Source organism: Rhinopithecus roxellana, chromosome 5, assembly GCF_007565055.1.
Source record: "Rhinopithecus roxellana isolate Shanxi Qingling chromosome 5, ASM756505v1, whole genome shotgun sequence".
NCBI classification, from domain to species: Eukaryota; Metazoa; Chordata; class Mammalia; order Primates; family Cercopithecidae; genus Rhinopithecus; species Rhinopithecus roxellana.
The window spans coordinates 169,606,783-169,623,485 of record NC_044553.1 but is presented as its reverse complement, the minus strand read 5'-3'; the positions used below and the strand labels follow the sequence as shown (position 1 = coordinate 169,623,485).

The 16,703-nt window shown below is 36.1% G+C and overlaps 1 protein-coding gene across 4 annotated transcripts in view; it reads left to right on the top strand.

The window, feature by feature from the left end:
* The window catches only part of GLCE (glucuronic acid epimerase), a 124,113-nt gene that overhangs the window by 53,853 nt on the left and 53,557 nt on the right, over positions 1 to 16,703 (top strand). For 3 of the 4 annotated variants that reach the window (XM_030930591.1, XM_010363643.2, XM_030930588.1), the window contains exon 2: positions 248 to 338. The exons of the other annotated variant lie outside the window; for it this stretch is intronic. The gene's annotated coding sequence lies outside the window, so the exon portion shown is untranslated. The remainder of the gene's footprint in view (positions 1 to 247; positions 339 to 16,703) is intronic. 4 annotated transcript variants of the gene reach the window in all.

Below are 16,703 nucleotides of genomic sequence, written 5' to 3'. Positions count from 1 at the left end.
GGCTGTATTATGTTCAGTCTGGATGAAAGCAGAGGGGGAGATAAATGGTAAACCTGTGGTTGCTTCAGTGGTACATCAAATTCTGGTTGTCTTAATCTGCCTGCTACTGTTACTTTTCCAAGTTCCCTAGTAGTTGTTCCATGCATTCTGTCCAAGTCTTATAGCTACATTAACTTACTGGCATGTGATTACCCTATCTTATCTGGAACTGGAAGCTGACTTAAGGTTTTCAATTTTGTTTCTCTAGGAATTTGACAAGAAACTGAAGTTTTGATTCAGATACATTTTGAATTGAAACCAGAGATGTACTAGAGTTTAGATTCTTTCATTTGATTAAGGTAAGATTGTTTGATAAAATTTAATCATACCCTTACTATGTATGCATTTTTAGACATATTTTAATGTGTATTTTATTAACACATTTAAATTTCCCAGTCTTATCTGAGATTCTGACCTCAGGAAATATTTTCATGGTTTCTTTACCACTTATATAGCTAATGTTCCTTGAAACAACTACTAGATTCAAGGGAAACATGATTATACATTCGCTGGAAGTGTTATATACTGATATCAAATCTGTTTGCCTAGAGCAGGAGTCAGCAAACTATGGCCTACCTATTTTGGTAAATAAAGTTTTATTGGAACACAGCCACACCCACTTAATACATATTGTGTGTGGCCATCTTAGCACTACATTGGCAGCGTTTTTAGTTGGAACAGTGTCTGTGTGGCCCAGAAGCCTAAAATCTGGCCCTTTTAGGAAAGTTTGCCAATCCTTGGCCTAGAAAACTGAAGCAGGGTATCTTATTATGCTATGTAATTATAGTACATGAAATGGTAGCTAACTGATTTTAGTTGTCAGTAAGACTTGTTGTATGAAAACTTATTAGAGATTTAAATATGCATGTAAGTGTATGTGCAGATACAAGAACTCTTAATTTCTTGAAGTGAAGGGTCTGTATTATTTCTTAGAGGAAGTGCTAGTTTTCTGAAGTAATTGATTTTTAAAATAAGACAATGTTGTTAGCAGTTAAATACTAAATGCTTACTTTTTAAGTAGAAGCCTTCATTTTGCTTAGATTATCAAAAATAAAAGTTTATATGATAAAGGTCAAGCTTGTTCCCATTCTAAAAACTATTCACACAAATGTATTTATTTATATTTGTCTCTACTACTAAGTTTAAACTGAACAAATAATATTTTGAGAGTGATGATTGTGTGTTTTTTTTTTTTTTTTTTTGAGACGGAGTCTCGCTCTGTCACCCAGGCTAGAGTGCAGTGGCCGGATCTCAGCTCACTGCAAGCTCTGCCTCCTGGGGTCACGCCATTCTCCTGTCTCAGCCTCCCGAGTAGCTGGGACTACAGGCGCCCGCCACCTCGCCCGGCTAGTTTTTTGTATTTTTTTTTTTTTTAGTAGAGACGGGGTTTCACTGTGTTAGCCAGGATGGTCTCGATCTCCTGACCTCATGATCTGCCCGTCTCGGCCTCCCAAAGTGCTGGGATTACAGGCTTGAGCCACCGCGCCCGGCCGATTGTGTTTTTAATATCTGTTCCAGTAATGCAAGTGGTTTAGCTTATATAAACTTAAATGAAAACATGGGTAATATAAAACTACATTTAGTGGCTAAAGTTGGAGTTACGTCTCTGTCTGAGATTTAAATGGAAACGCTTACACTTGTTTGTGATTCCTAAAATTATTAGTGTTTAAATAAACATAAGATAGAAGGAGAAAATAAAATTGGAGCCTAGAAAGTCTATAAAATCTTTGCTACACTCCTCAGGAATTTCTTGGCTGAAGAAAAAAAACATACATTTTAAAACCATGCCGTATTAAATTAGAATTTCCAACCAATATCATAAAGGAATTTCTCTGTTCAGGGCACCAAAATTAGAAACAAATTATATTTGCTATTTTCCATGTAATTTTAACAAAATAAAGTAAGCTTCTAAAATCTTCATCTCATAAAGAACTATTATTTGATTTGAAAATAGCCTCTTTTATATCCTGCCTAACCTGAAATATATTTGGTTTCCTAATAGACTTGTGTGAGGTGTCTTTGCTTGCATTTTTATAAAGCCAGTTTAAAACCTTTAAAATTTACTTTTTAAAGGAAGGAATCTGAAAACTTATCAGAAAGAAAATACTTTGCATCTTTTTGTGCCATCACACGTTTTATATTTAAATCAGTATGGATTTAGAATTTGAGTGCTTATACATTTGAATTATGAAAGGTGATAAAATTAAGCTGCAGAAGGGATGGAAATCTTGATAGCTTTAATATGTTAATGAGGCCCACCTTAGCATTGTGTGTGTTTAGCTGTGGAGAGTATCTGATTTGTAAACTAGGACTTATGAATAAAATAATCAATTTCTTATGAATAAGTAAAATTTCCTTTTAAATGGTGGATGATACAAGAAGGTAATGCTAACATTTTTTGCATCTATTAAAATCATATCTTAAGACATCTTTTTTTAATTTCCCTGATTTATATTCTAGTTGTGGTACTTAAAAGTAAAACAAGGGGAAATAAATTCATAGGAAAGTTTATACTTTGATTTTCCCTTTCATATAATCTTAGATTACTTAGATTTTTCTAACTCAGCATAAAAGATTTCATTATAAAAATCAAATACTGAGTCATTGCCAGTTTGATAGTATCATTCAAATTCAATATGTGTACTTTAAAAACAGGCATAGAATTTTTTCTTTAAATTGAATATACTGCTTATCTCTTAAAGTATATGTGACTAGATAAGAAAGGGCCTGAATGGACTTGGTTTGGAATTTTCTCTGTTCATGTCTTTGAAGGTATTCAGACTAAAAGAGAACGTCAGCTTTTTAACTTTGTAAAACCTGATCCATATTACCGCATAGCTGTTAGTTACAGTAGCTGTTTGCAATGTTGAATTTTTGTGATGAGTATTTTTACTGCTAACAATGTGGACATGGGTATTATTTTCATATAACTGTCAGGGCAGTAAAGAAACTAGTTTGGAAGTAAACCTCCAAGATTTATCCTCATAGGAGACAATGTTAAAAATCTTATTTTAACTGACGACTATGGGGTTTTCTTTAAAATGTTAAATAATGTTTTTGAATAATTTGGTTTTTGTACCCATTTTATCTTCTACCAAATAAGTTTTTTAAAAAATCAATTTTATCCACATAATTTGCTGTCAAGAAAGGTATACTGCATTTGAAGAAGAGGAATAAAGTCTCTTTTTCTCTTTTTTAAAGCTCTTGAAAAAAATTTATTTTGAAATAATTTTAGATGTACAAATAAGTTACAATGATAATATAGTACAGAGAGTTTTTTCGTATTCATTATTCAGCTTACCCTCATGTTAACATCTTACATACCCATGGTATAGTGATCAAAACTAAATAATCAATAATGACTTACTAAAACTACAGACCTTATTAGAATTTCACCAGTTTTTACACTAATGTTCTTTTTCCGGGATCCCATATTATAGTTAGTTGTGTTATTTCCTTAGTCTCCTCCAATCTGACAGTTCCTTAGTCTTTCCATGTCTCTCATGATTTTCACACTTTGAAAGACTCCTGGTCAGGTATTTGTAGAATGTCATTCAATTAGAGTTTCTCTGATGTTTCCTCATAACTACATGGAAGTTACCGATTTTGAGACAGTATACCACAGAGGTGATATGCCTTTTTCAGCACACAATATCAGAGGCTATATGGTGTCAGAATGTCCTATTACTGGTAATGTTAGCCTTGATCACTTGATTATGGTGGTGTCTACCAGATTTCTCTATTTAAAAGTTAATACTTTTCCCTTAATTAATAAATATTTGGGGGAAAATGCTTTGAGGCTTGACAAATATCTTGTTTTTCCTTAAATTTTTGGCCACTAATTTTAGCATTTATAGGTGGATCTTGCCTGCAGCATCTGTGGTGTTTTAGTGGTGATTTTCTATTCTCCGTATTTCCTCTACATTTATCAATTGTAATTCTTCTGTAATACAGAGTAGTCCCTCCTCACATTTATTTGCTTAATCATTTGCTTATATCAGTGTGAACTCATAGATATTTGTTTTATTCTCTGGATTAGAATAAAAAATTCTGTTGTTATTTATTTTGTTGCTCAAATTGTTTCAGCTTCGGCCACTGGGAGCACTTTTCAACATGTCATTGTCTTTTTCTTTTCTTTTCTTTTCTTTTCTTTTCTTTTCTTTTCTTTTCTTTTCTTTTCTTTTCTTTTCTTTTCTTTTATTTAAAGCAATTCCTTACTTTCTGACTTTATGAGACGCTTCAGGCTTATCTTGTGTTTTCCCTGCTCTAGCCCTGAAATCACTTACCTCTCCAAGGAACCCAGGTCCAACTTGTTGGATAATAGTATTTAGAAACCAGCATCTGGGTGCTAGGCATGTTTATTGCTACCAAGGTGTTACTGCTTTTAGACCTTTCAGGGGTCAGAGTTAGGAAATGTATACTGATATGGTTAGGCTTTGTGTCCTCACCCAAATCTCATCTTGAATTGTAATCCGCATAATCCCCACATGTTAAGGGAGAGACCTGGTGGGAGGTGACTGGATCATGGGGCAGTGTCCCCATGCATTTCTTATAATAGTGAGTGCTCATGAGATCTGATGGTTTTATAAGTGTCTGACAGTTCATCCCTTACACACTTACTTTCTTGCCTGCTGCTATGTAAGACATTCCCTTCTGCCATGATTGTAAGTTTCCTGAGGCCTCCCCAGCCATGTGGAACTGTAAGTCAGCTAAACCTCTTTTCTTTATAAATTACCCAGTCTTGGGCAGTTCTTTATAATAGTGTGAAAATGGATGAATACATATATTAACTCACATACATACATAAATCTATATTTATTTCTGTGTTTACTTTCTGTATACACGCTTAAAATATTAATTCATACTGATACCTTCAACTCCAGTTTTGCAGCACAGGGATTATTCTAGTATTTCCCCTTTGCTTATTTGTAATTTCTTTCTCCCACAGTGCGAAACCTGACTCTTATTCTCTACACTATATTTATGTGTTTATTAGACATATATAGTAGTTGCCAAATTGCTAACCCATACTCCTGTAAGAAACAAATTTACCAAATAGAATACAGTGTTTGTGTACAGTTGTTTTTATCTGTATTCTCACATTATCCAGCCAAAATACTTTTTTCCAAAGTTAATTGTCAGGTCTTTTCCTCTGTATATCCCCATCAGTCTACTGTGCCATTTCATTTGTACCACAGTTAGATTCATTTTGTCACAGTTCGCATTCCATCTTGGGTTTCCCTGATACCCTGGTTGTTTGCATTTAATTTGTATACAGTAAAATTCATTCTTTGTGTTGTACAGTCTTGTGGATTTTGAAAAATGCATAGAGTCACATATCTACCAACATCAGTTCTGTGACCACCCACCCCCGCCTAATTTTTTTGTGCTGCCACTTTGTAGTCAGCCTCTCTCCTCAGCCCCAAATCCTGGCAACCCTTAATGTGTGTTCTATCCCTTTAGTTATTAGCCTTTTCCAGAATATCATATACATGGAATCATATAATATGTAGCCTCTTAGGTCTGGCTTCTTTTTAGCAAAATACATTTTAAGTTTCGTCCATTTGTTGCATAAGTCCTTAGTTTGTACGTTTTTGTTGCTGAGTAGTATTCTATTATAGGTACACAATTTGCTTATTCATTTATCTGTTGAGGGACATCTAGGTTGTTTGCAGTTTCAGTCAATCATGAATAAAGCTACTATATTTACATAAAGGGTGTGTGTGGGTGTGTGTACATAAGTTTTCATTTCACTTGAGTGAATACCTAGGAACGGATTATGGACCTTATTTTAAGTGTATAGTTAACTTCATAAGAAACTGTTAAACTGTTTCCAAGTGAATGTACAATTTTGCATTCCTGCCACCAATATATAAGAAGTTTTGCTGCTCTGCATCCTTGTCAGCACTTTATATTGTGCAGTGTATTTTTGCCTTTTATCTGTTCTAATATGTGTGTAGTAGCATCTTGTGTTTTTCTGATGACTCATAATGTTGAGCACCTTTTCATATGTCATCCTTATATGTTTGTGAAAAGGTAGCTGGTCTCTTTTATTTCTCTATATTTTCTTCTTTTGTGATCAGCCAGGTAGATAGTCTTTCCAATATCTTTTTGATCAAATTAGCTGCCATTGTCTCTGACTATTTGGCTATGCTTTATAATAAAATAAACATTTTCATATATGAGTTTTGGTTATCTGTACCTATTCCAAGGGAATGTATGTATAGTTTTATATAGCTGAGTATTTGAATAATTTTATTGTTGTCTAAAACTAGATTGCATTATAGGAATCTATCCAAAGATTACATCTGTGACTGAAATGCTGCTAGTGCCGAAGACTGGCATTGGGTTGACAAATGTTACTTTAGAAAAATAAATTTTAGGGTCTTTGGTGAGATCTTTTCATCTTTGGGTATCAAATGAACAAAGAAACCTGATACTCTCTTGGGATATCTGTCAAAAAGGACAAACTTTGGTGTGTTCTTACAACTAAGCAGTTAATATTAGGTGAAAGAGATAAGAAATGAATGTTTTTAAACTTAGGCTACTTTATATAAACATTTAAACTAGCAACTTAAAATACTTAGGACTTATATTTAGTTCTGTCAGAATGGAATGAAGACATAGCAAGTTTCAGTGGTAGTTTTCTACCCTATTTAAGCCTGATATTTACTATTTCTTTTTGTAAAGACCTATGTTTAACCCATTAGAATACGTGTAGGGATGCCACGTTATTTAATTAGGCCTTTCTATTTGTTTGCTGTATAACAAATAGAGAGTTATACAGCAAACTGTATAACTGTTGTATAGTTCTTGCCCTTTTAAGAACTTACTATATTACATAAAATAATATGCCTAGATTTGGAAAATACTATATGCCTTAAAGGATAGCATTACTGTCACATTATGTGGGTAATTATGATTGATTCTGTTGATAATTTTTTTTTTTTTTTTTTTTTTTGAGGCGGAGTCTTGCTCTGTCGCCCGGGCTGGAGTACTGTGGCCGGATCTCAGCTCACTGCAAGCTCCGCCTCCCGGGTTCATGCCATTCTCCTGCCTCAGCCTCCCGAGTAGCTGGTAGTACAGGCGCCCACCACCTCGCCCGGCTAGTTTTTTGTATTTTTTAGTAGAGACGGGGTTTCACCGTGTTAACCAGGATGGTCTCGATCTCCTGACCTCGCAATCCGCCCGTCTCGGCCTCCCAAAGTGCTGGGATTACAGGCTTGAGCCACCGCGCCCGGCCCTGTTGATAATTCTAATTAGCTAAGTGAGTTCCCTATTTCAGTAGGAAATTATTTCCTTTTTCAGTAGGAGAAAACCAAATGAAACAGTGTTTTATTTACATATTCAGATTCTGAAAATAGCTTTAGTATTAGAAGTCATTACAGTCATTACCTATGGGAAGATGACTCTTTTTCTGCTTTAGAATAAGCATACCTCTTTAAATGTCCTATTTAATAGTGTGATCACATGACTGATATTTCTTTTTTTTTTTTGAGACAGAGTCTCGCTCTGTCGCCCAGGCTGGAGTGCAGTGGCCAGATCTCAGCTCACTGCAAGCTCCGCCTCCCGGGTTTACGCCATTCTCCTGCCTCAGCCTCCCGAGTAGCTGGGACTACAGGCGCCCGCCACCTCGCCCGGCTAGTTTTTTGTGTTTTTTAGTAGAGACGGGGTTTCACCATGTTAGCCAGGATGGTCTCGATCTCCTGACCTCGTGATCCACCCGTCTCGGCCTCCCAAAGTGCTGGGATTATGACTGATATTTCTAATGGCCAAACCCAGTGTTGTTATTATGATGATGATGACAGTCTTTGATTTAAACCAAAGCCATTATAGAAAGGTCTGCCCTTTCCAATATAAAACTTATAAAACATATATATATAACTTACATTGGATGTAACTTATGGATATATAACTTACATTAATGGCTGCTGTAGTCATTGTATATATCTTACGTTGTTGTCCCTTCTCAGGCCCTATTTGTAAATGAGATGTATTTTTTGTTTGTTTTTTATTGATCCTTATTCCTAGAAATGTAAATGAGATGTAAATAAGACAAACTTTTTCAAGCCTTGTAAAAGTCAAAAAATTACTATATGTACATATATTACAAATATATATTTTATTTATTTTTTCCCTTCTCCTGAAAAGCAGAAAAAGAAAAAAAGAATGTGGGTTTTATCTGTAAGGCCTTGATAGCAGCCTACTTCCTTGTTTATAGGAGACTAATAAGGTGAACTTTGTGACTTCAATTGAGTATGCTTTAGAACCTGAAACATAATAAAGTGGTACCTGCTAGCAGTTTTGCATGTATGACAGTTGACATTATCAATTTCACTTTCATTGTTGAAATCAGCACTTCTGAAATTGGGGTATTGAAGAAGGATGGAATTTAACTTCTTTTGAGCAGCTGTTCTTTGGTCAACTCTGACTCAGGCACTTTGTTTCCTTATTATTTTATTTAATCCTCAAATTTAATCCTCACAATTTATTTAATCTTCACAATTAGCCTACAAAGGAGGCGTGATTACACACATTTTACAAACAAAATTTATTCAAAGGAACACAGCAGGCTGGGCTCAGTGGCTCACGCCTGTAATCCCAGCACTTTGGGAGGCCGAGGCGGGCAGATCATGAGGTCAGGAGTTTGAGACCAACCAGACCAACATGGTGAAACCCTGTCTCTACTAAAAATACAAAAATTAGCCAGGCGTAGTGGTGCGCACCTATAATCGCAGCTACTCAGGAGGCTGAGGCAGGAGAATCACTTGAACCCAGGAGGCGAAGACTGCAGTGAGCTCAGATTGTGCCATTGCACTCCAGCCTGGGTGACAGAGTAAGACTCTGTCTCAAAAAAAAAAAAAAAAAGAAAATTCACACTTTTATCAACTATGCTATATCACTTCTTCTAAGATCAGAAAAGTAGGGCGGGCATGGTGGCTCATTCCTGTAATTGCAGCATTTTGGGAAGCCACGGCGGGCGGATTTCTTGAGCTCAGGAGTTCAAGACCAGCCTGGGCAACATGGCAAAACCCCATCTCTGCCAAAAACAAAAAAATTAGCTGGATGTAGTGGTGCACACCTATAGTCTCTGCTACCTGGGAGGCTGAGTCTGGAGGATCGCTTGAGCCTGGGAGGCAGAGGTTTCAGAGAGCCAAGATGGAGCCACTGCACTTCAACTTGGCTGCTAGAGTGAGACCCAGTCTCAAAAAAGAAAACAAACAGAAAAAGAAAAGTAATGAGAATTTTTAGAAAATCTCTCTAAACTTAAGCCTCTGGGAGGGAAACTAATAATTAGACAAGACTCAAATTTCAACCTTATGTAGTATTTTTCTCAGCCTCACGGGGCTTCACTTTTGGAAAACCTGTTTTATGTGTGTTATATAAGAGAACTGTCAGCATAATACCTGTTAATGTTAATCATATGGCTAAATATCCATTCGATATCTTGGAAAAGATTAATAACATTACTGATAATTGTTTTCTTAGAAACAAATTATCTGTGAATCAGAAATAATACACGTATCTGCATTGATGTTAGCAGTAAAATACTCATCTCAAAAATTTAACACTGCAAATGTAACTTTCTGATAGTCCAGTTAAATACTTAAAATGATACTTAGTATAATATTTGCAAAACAAGTTCATATAGCTAAAAATAATGCTTTTAAACTGTTTTGTCAATAAACTCATTTTATGGTAGATCAGTAAATTCTATTTGCATAGTGATTAAACTGTCTTTATCTTAATGGTATTGATAGTAATGTAATGTTATACTGTGAACATTAATAACTTCATGTAGAATTGTCAGTTGTAAGGGTTTTTCTTAACATTTGTGTTATATTGTCAGTCTTATTGTACATTTATTATAAATTTATCTGTGGTCCAGTCATTAGTTACTTAGTATTTATTTCTAGCATATTATTGTCAAATCAATAAAATATAGAGCATATTTCAAGGATAATGAAATTGTATGGACAGTTGTTTCGGTATATATAAGCAGTCAAACTGTAGATTTTCTGTTGAAAAGGTGATAAATGTTAGTTGACATTTGGTAAGGAAAAAGTCCAATAATTCAGTATTTCTTTTATAACATCCCAGGGTAAAGTATGTTATAATACTAAGTAGTATATATAAAAGTAGTATCTGAGTCTGTGTTTTTATTTCAGTGTTATAGGTAGAACAACAAAGTTAGAAAGCTGTAGTGGAAAGCAGAGCCTTTGTAAGTAATCACAAGACTTGGACCTAGTGTTGGTGCAGCCAGAACTAGTTGTGTAACTTTGGACAAGTCATTAAACTCTAGATCTTATTTTGTTTTTGTTTTTGTTTACAGATAAACTAGTTGGACTATGGTTTTTAAGATTATTGCCAGTTCTGTGATTCTTTTTTGTTTTCATTTGTTTAAATTGTGTTAAAATACACATAATATAAAATTTACCGTCTTAACTATTTTTAAGTATATAGTTCAGTGGTATTAAATACATTCATAATGTTATGCATCCATTTCCATTACTCTTTCAATCTTGTAAACCTGAAACTCCGTACTAATTAATCAATAACTCCCCAGTTTCCCCTTCCCCCACTCCCTGGCAACCACCAATCTACTGTCTGTCTTCATGATTTTGAGTAAGTACCTCATACAAATGGAATTATAGTATTAGTGTTTTTGGTGACTAGTTTATTTCACTTAGTATAATGTCCTCAAGATTCATCTATGTTGTAACATATATCATAATTTCCTTTCTTTTTAAGGCTGAAAAATATTTTGTTGTATATATATACCACATTTTCCTTATGCATTCCATTGATACACTCTTGGGTTGCTTGCACATTTTGGCTATTGTTAATAATGCTGCTGTGAACATAGGTGTACCAATATTTCTTCAAGAGCCTGTTTTAAGTTCTTTGGGGATATACTGAGAAGTGGAAGTGTTGGATCATATGGTAAACTCTATTTTTAATTTTTTGAGAAACTGTCATACTGTTTTCCACAGTGGCTGTACCATTTTGTTTTTCTTATTTTTTAAATTTATTTTTCTTTCTTTTATACAAACCTGCACATGTAAGTGGGTGTACCATTTTACATTCTCATCAACACTGCACAAGAGTTCAAATTTCTTTACATCCTTGTCAGCACTTGTTATTTTGTTTTCTGATGGGAGCCATTATAATGGGTATGAGGTAGTATCTCATTGTAGTTTTGATTTGTGTTCATTAATGCTTAATGATGTTGAGCATCTTTTTATGTGTTACTTGGCCAGTTATGTGTATATTCTTCAGTAAAATGTCTATTCAAGTTCTTTGCCCATTTTTGAATTGGGTCGTTTGCTTTTTGTCGTTGAGTTTTAGAAGTTATCTGTATATTCTGTATATTAATCCCTTATCAGATATATAATTTGCAAATATTATCTCCCATTCTGTGAGTTGCCTTTTTACTCTGCTGATATTGTCTTTTGATGCACAACATTTTATATTTTTCATGAAGTCCAAATTGTCTTTCTCTTGTTGCTTGTGTCTTTGAGTAATATGCAGGAAAATCATTACTAAATCCAGTATTGTGAAGCTTTTGCCCTGTTTTCTTCTAAGAATTTTATAATTTTAGAATTTATGTTTAAGTCTTTCATCTATTTTTACATATGGTAAGGATCCAACTTCACTCTTCTGCATATGGAGATCCAGTTTTCCCAACACCATTTGTTGAAAAGACTGTGCTTTTATTCCCTTTTGGGTGGTCTTGCCACCCTTGTCAAAATTATTTGATTATATATTTGAGGGTTTATTTCTGGGCCCTCTAGTGTATTCCATTGGTCTATATGTCTATGCATACTGTTTTGATCATTCTAACTTTTGAAATCAGAAAGTGCGAATCTTCCAACTTGGTTCTTTTTCAAGATTGTTTTGGCTATTTGAGGTCCCTTGAGATTCCATGTGGATTTTTGGATAGGTTTTTCTATTTCCATGAAAAACATGTCATCAGGATTTTGATAGTGATTGCATTGGATCTGTAGATTGCTTTATGTAGTGTGGACATTTTAACAATATTATGTCTTCCAGTACATGAACATGGGATATGTTTCTATTTATATCTTCTTTAATTTTCTTCAGCAGTGTTTTGTAATTTTCATTTTACATGTCTGTTACCTCCTTGGTTAATTTCTAAGTATATTATTCTTTTTGATGCTATAATAAATGGAATTACTTTTGTCATTTTATTTTCAGATTGTTCATTGTTAGTATATAGAAGTTAATTTTTAAAAAATTAGGCCAGGCACGGTGATTCATGCCTATAATCCCAGCACTTTGGGAAGCTGAGGTGGGTGGATCACCTTAGGTCAGGAGTTCAAGACCAGCCTGGACATCATGGCGAAACCCCATCTCTACTAAAAATACAAACATTAGCTGAACATGGTGGTGGGCACCTGTAATCCCAGCTACTCGGGAGGCTGAGGCAGGAGAATCGCTTGAACCTGGGAGGCAGATGTTGCAGTGAGCCGAGATCACGCCATTGCATTCCAGCCTGGGTGACAAGAGTGAAACTCCATAAAAAATAAAATTGGCCCGAGTATACATATGTAACAAACCTGCACGTTATGCACATGTACCCTAGAACTTAAAGTATAATAATAATAAAAAAATAAATAAAATTAAATTAAAAGGCTTTATTGAGATATATTTCATATACCATAAAAAATTTACTTATTTAAAATGTACAGTTCAGTGTTTTCTAGAATATATAGAATTGTGCAATCATTACCACAGTCTAACTTTAGAACATTTCAACTGTTCAGAAAGAAACCTTGTACACATTAGCACTCATTCCTGCTTCTGTGCATCTCACCCCTGCTTCACTATAGCTCCAGGCCACTGGAAATCTACTTTCTGTCTCCCTGGATTTTCCTGTTCTAGGCATTTCACATAAAAGCAGTCAGACAATATGCAGTCTCTTATGACTGGATTCTTTCACTTAACATAATATTGACAAGGTTCACTCATACTACAGCATTTATATATATATATTTTTATAGATTCAGGGGACACATGTGCACTTCTATTACGTGGCTATCTTGTACAGTAGTGAAGTCTGGGCTTTTACTGAACCTGTCACCCGAATAGTGAATGGTGTTCCTATTAGATAATTTTTCAGGTCTCACTTCCTTACTGCTCTGCCCTGTTTTGGAGTCCCCAGTGTCTATTAGACCCTTCTGTATGTTCATGTATACCCATTGTTTAGCTCCCACTTATACATGAGAACATGTAGCAATTGGTTTTCTTTTTCTGAGTTAATTCACTTAGGATAATGGCCTCCACCTCTATCCATGTTATATTGCAGCATTTTTAAGCAGCCGAATAATCTTCTAAAATTCATTTTTAAGGCTGAACAGTATCCTATCATATAGCTATACCACATTTTATTTATTAATTCATCAGTGACAGGCATTATGTTGCTTCTAGTTTTTGAATAATGCTGCTATGAAATGTGTATGTACAGGTTTTGGTATGAAGACACATTTTCATTTGTTCTGGGTATATATCTAGGAGTGGAATTGCTGGATTATATGGTAGCTATGTGTTGAACTTTTAGAGGAACTACCAGATGTGTTCTAAAGTGGCTGTACTGTTTTACATTCCAACCAGCAAAAATGAGGATTCCAATTTCTTTAAATTCTCATCATCACTTTAAAGAAAAGCTTTATTTTTTAACTTTTATTTTAGGTTCAGGGGTACCTGGGCAGATTTGTTACATGGATAAATTGCATGTCACTGAGGCTTGTTGTACGAATGATCCCATAACCCAGGTGGTGAGCACAGTTCTCAATAGGTACGTTCCAAGCCATTTTCCCCTCCATGCTCCCCGCTTAAGCAGTCCCCAGTGTCTGTTTTTCCTGTCTTTGTGTCCATGTGTGTTCAATGTCTGGCTCCCACTTACAAGTGAGAACATGTGGTATTTGGTTTTCTGTTCCTGCATTAGTTCACTTATGATAATGAATTTCAGCTGCATCTATGTTGCTGTAAAGGACATGATTTCATTCTTTTTTATGGCTGTATAGTATTCCATGGGATATATATACTACATCTTATTTATCCAGTCCACCATTGATGGGCATTGTGGTTGATTCCTGTCTTTGCTGTTATAAGTACCACTGCCATGAACATACAACTGCATGTGTCTTTTTGGTAGAACAATTTATTTTCCTTTGGATATATACCTTACTGTGGCATTGCTGGATTGAATGGTTGTTCTATTTTAAGTTATTTGAGAAATCTCCACACTGCTTTCCACAGTGGCTGAACTAATTTATATTTCCACCGGCAGCATGTGTTTCCTTTTCTCCACAACCTCACCAGCATCTGTTGTTTTTTGACTGTTTAGTAATAGCCATTCTGACTACTATGAGATGGTATCTCATTGCAATTTGTATTTGCATTTCTCTAATGATTAATGATGATCATTTTTTCATATATTTGTTGGCTGCATGTATGGTTTCTTTTGAGAAGTTTTTGTTCATGTCTTTTGCCCATTTTTTAAATAGGTGATATGGTTTGGCTGTGTTTCAACCCAAAATCTCATCTTGAATTGTATTCTGAATTATAATCAGCACATATTGGGGCTCAGAAGACAGGAAGATATGGGAAAGTTTGGAACTTCCTAGAGACTTGTTGGATGGTTTTGACCAAAATGCTGATAGTGATATGGCTGAGGTAGTCTCAGATGGAGATGAGAAACTTGTTAGAAATTGGAGTAAAGGTCACTCTTGCTATGCAAAGAGACTGGTGGCATTTTGCCCCTGCCCTAGAGATATGTGGAACTTTGAACTTGAAGGAGATGATTTAGGGTATCTGGTGAAAGAAATTTCTAAGTGGCAAAGCATTCAAGAGGAAGCAGAGCATAAAAGTTTGGAAAATTTCAACCTGAAGATGCAATAGAAAAGAAAACCCCATTTTCTGGCAGAAATTGTAGCTGGCTGCAGAAATTTGCGTAAGTAACCAGGAGCCAAATGTTAACCACCAAGACAGTTGGGAAAATGTCTCCAGGACATGTCAGAAACCTTTATGGCAGACTCTCCCAGCACAGGCCCAGAGGCCTCGGAGGGAAAAATGGTTGCATGGGCTGGGCTCTTCTGCTCTATGCAGCCTCGGGACGTGGTGTCCTGCATCCCAGCTGCTTCAGCTCCACCTGTGGCTAAAGGGAGCCAACATACAGCCTCAGGCCATAGCTTTAGAGGGTACAAGCCCCAAGCCTTGGTGTCTTACACATGATGTTGGGCCTGTGGATGTACAGAAGTCAGTAACTGAGGTTTGGGAACCTCTGCCCTAGATTTCACAGGATGTATGGAACCACCTGGATGTCCAGTTAGAAGTTTGCTGCAGGGGCAGAGCCCTCATGGAGAACCTCTGCTCAGTCAGTGCAGAAGGGAAATATGGGGTCAGAGCTCCCACACAGAGTCCCCACTGGGCCACTGCCTAGTGGAGCTGTGAGAAGAAGGCCACTGTACTCCTGACCAGAGAATGGTAAGTCCACCGACAGCTTGCACTGTGTACCTGGAAAAGCTGCAGGCACTCAATGCCAACCTGTGAAAGCCATCAGGAGCGGGGGGTTGTATACTGCAAAGCCACAGGGGTGGAGCTACTCAAGGCCATGGGAGCCCACCTCTTGTATCAGCGTGACCTGGATGTGAGACATGGAGTCAAAGGAGATTATTTTGGAACTGTAAGATTTAATGACTGCCCTATTGGATTTTGGACTTGCATGAGGCCTGTAGCCCTTTTGTTTTGGCCAATTTCTCCTGTTTGGAATGGGTGTATTTACCCAGTGCTTGTATCCCCATTATATCTAGGAAGTAACTAATTTTTTATTTTACAGGCTCATAGGCAGAAGGGACTTGCCTTGTATTAGATGAGACTTTGGACTTGGACTTTTGGGTTAATGCTGGAATGAATTAAGACTTTAGGGGACTGTTGGAAAGGCATGATTGTGTTTTGAAATGTGAGGACATGACATTTGGGAGGGGCCAGGGGCAGAATGATATGGTTTGGTTGTGTTCCCACCCGAAATCTCATCTTCACTTGTAATCTGAATTATAATCCCCATGTGTAATGGGAAGGCCCTTGGGGGAAGTGATTAGATCGTGGCTGTGATTCCCCCATGCTGTTCTCATGATAGTGAGTGAGTTCTCATGAGATCTAATGACTTTATAAGGGGATTTCCCTCTTCACTCATTCTTTTCTCTCCTGCTGCCTTGTGAAGAAGGACTTGTTTGCTTTCCCTTCTGCCATGACTGTAAGTGTCCTGAGGCCTCCCCAGCCCTGCAGAACTGTGAGTTAAACCTATTTCCTTTATAAATTACCCAGTCTCAAGTATGTCCTTATAGCACTTGAGAATGGACTAATACAATGGGGTTATTTGGTTTTTGCTTGCTGATTTAAGTTCGTTATAGATTCTGGATATTTAGACCTTTATTGGATGCATAGCTTGTGAATATTTTCTCCCATTCTGTAGTTTGTAGTTTACTTTGTTGATAGTTTCTTTTGCTATGCAGAAGCTTTTTAGTTTAATTAGGTCCCACTTGTCAATTTTTGTTTCTGTTGCAATTGCTTTTGGGGACTTAGTCATAAATTATTTGCTAAGACCAATATCCAGAATGAATGGTACTTCCTTGATTTTC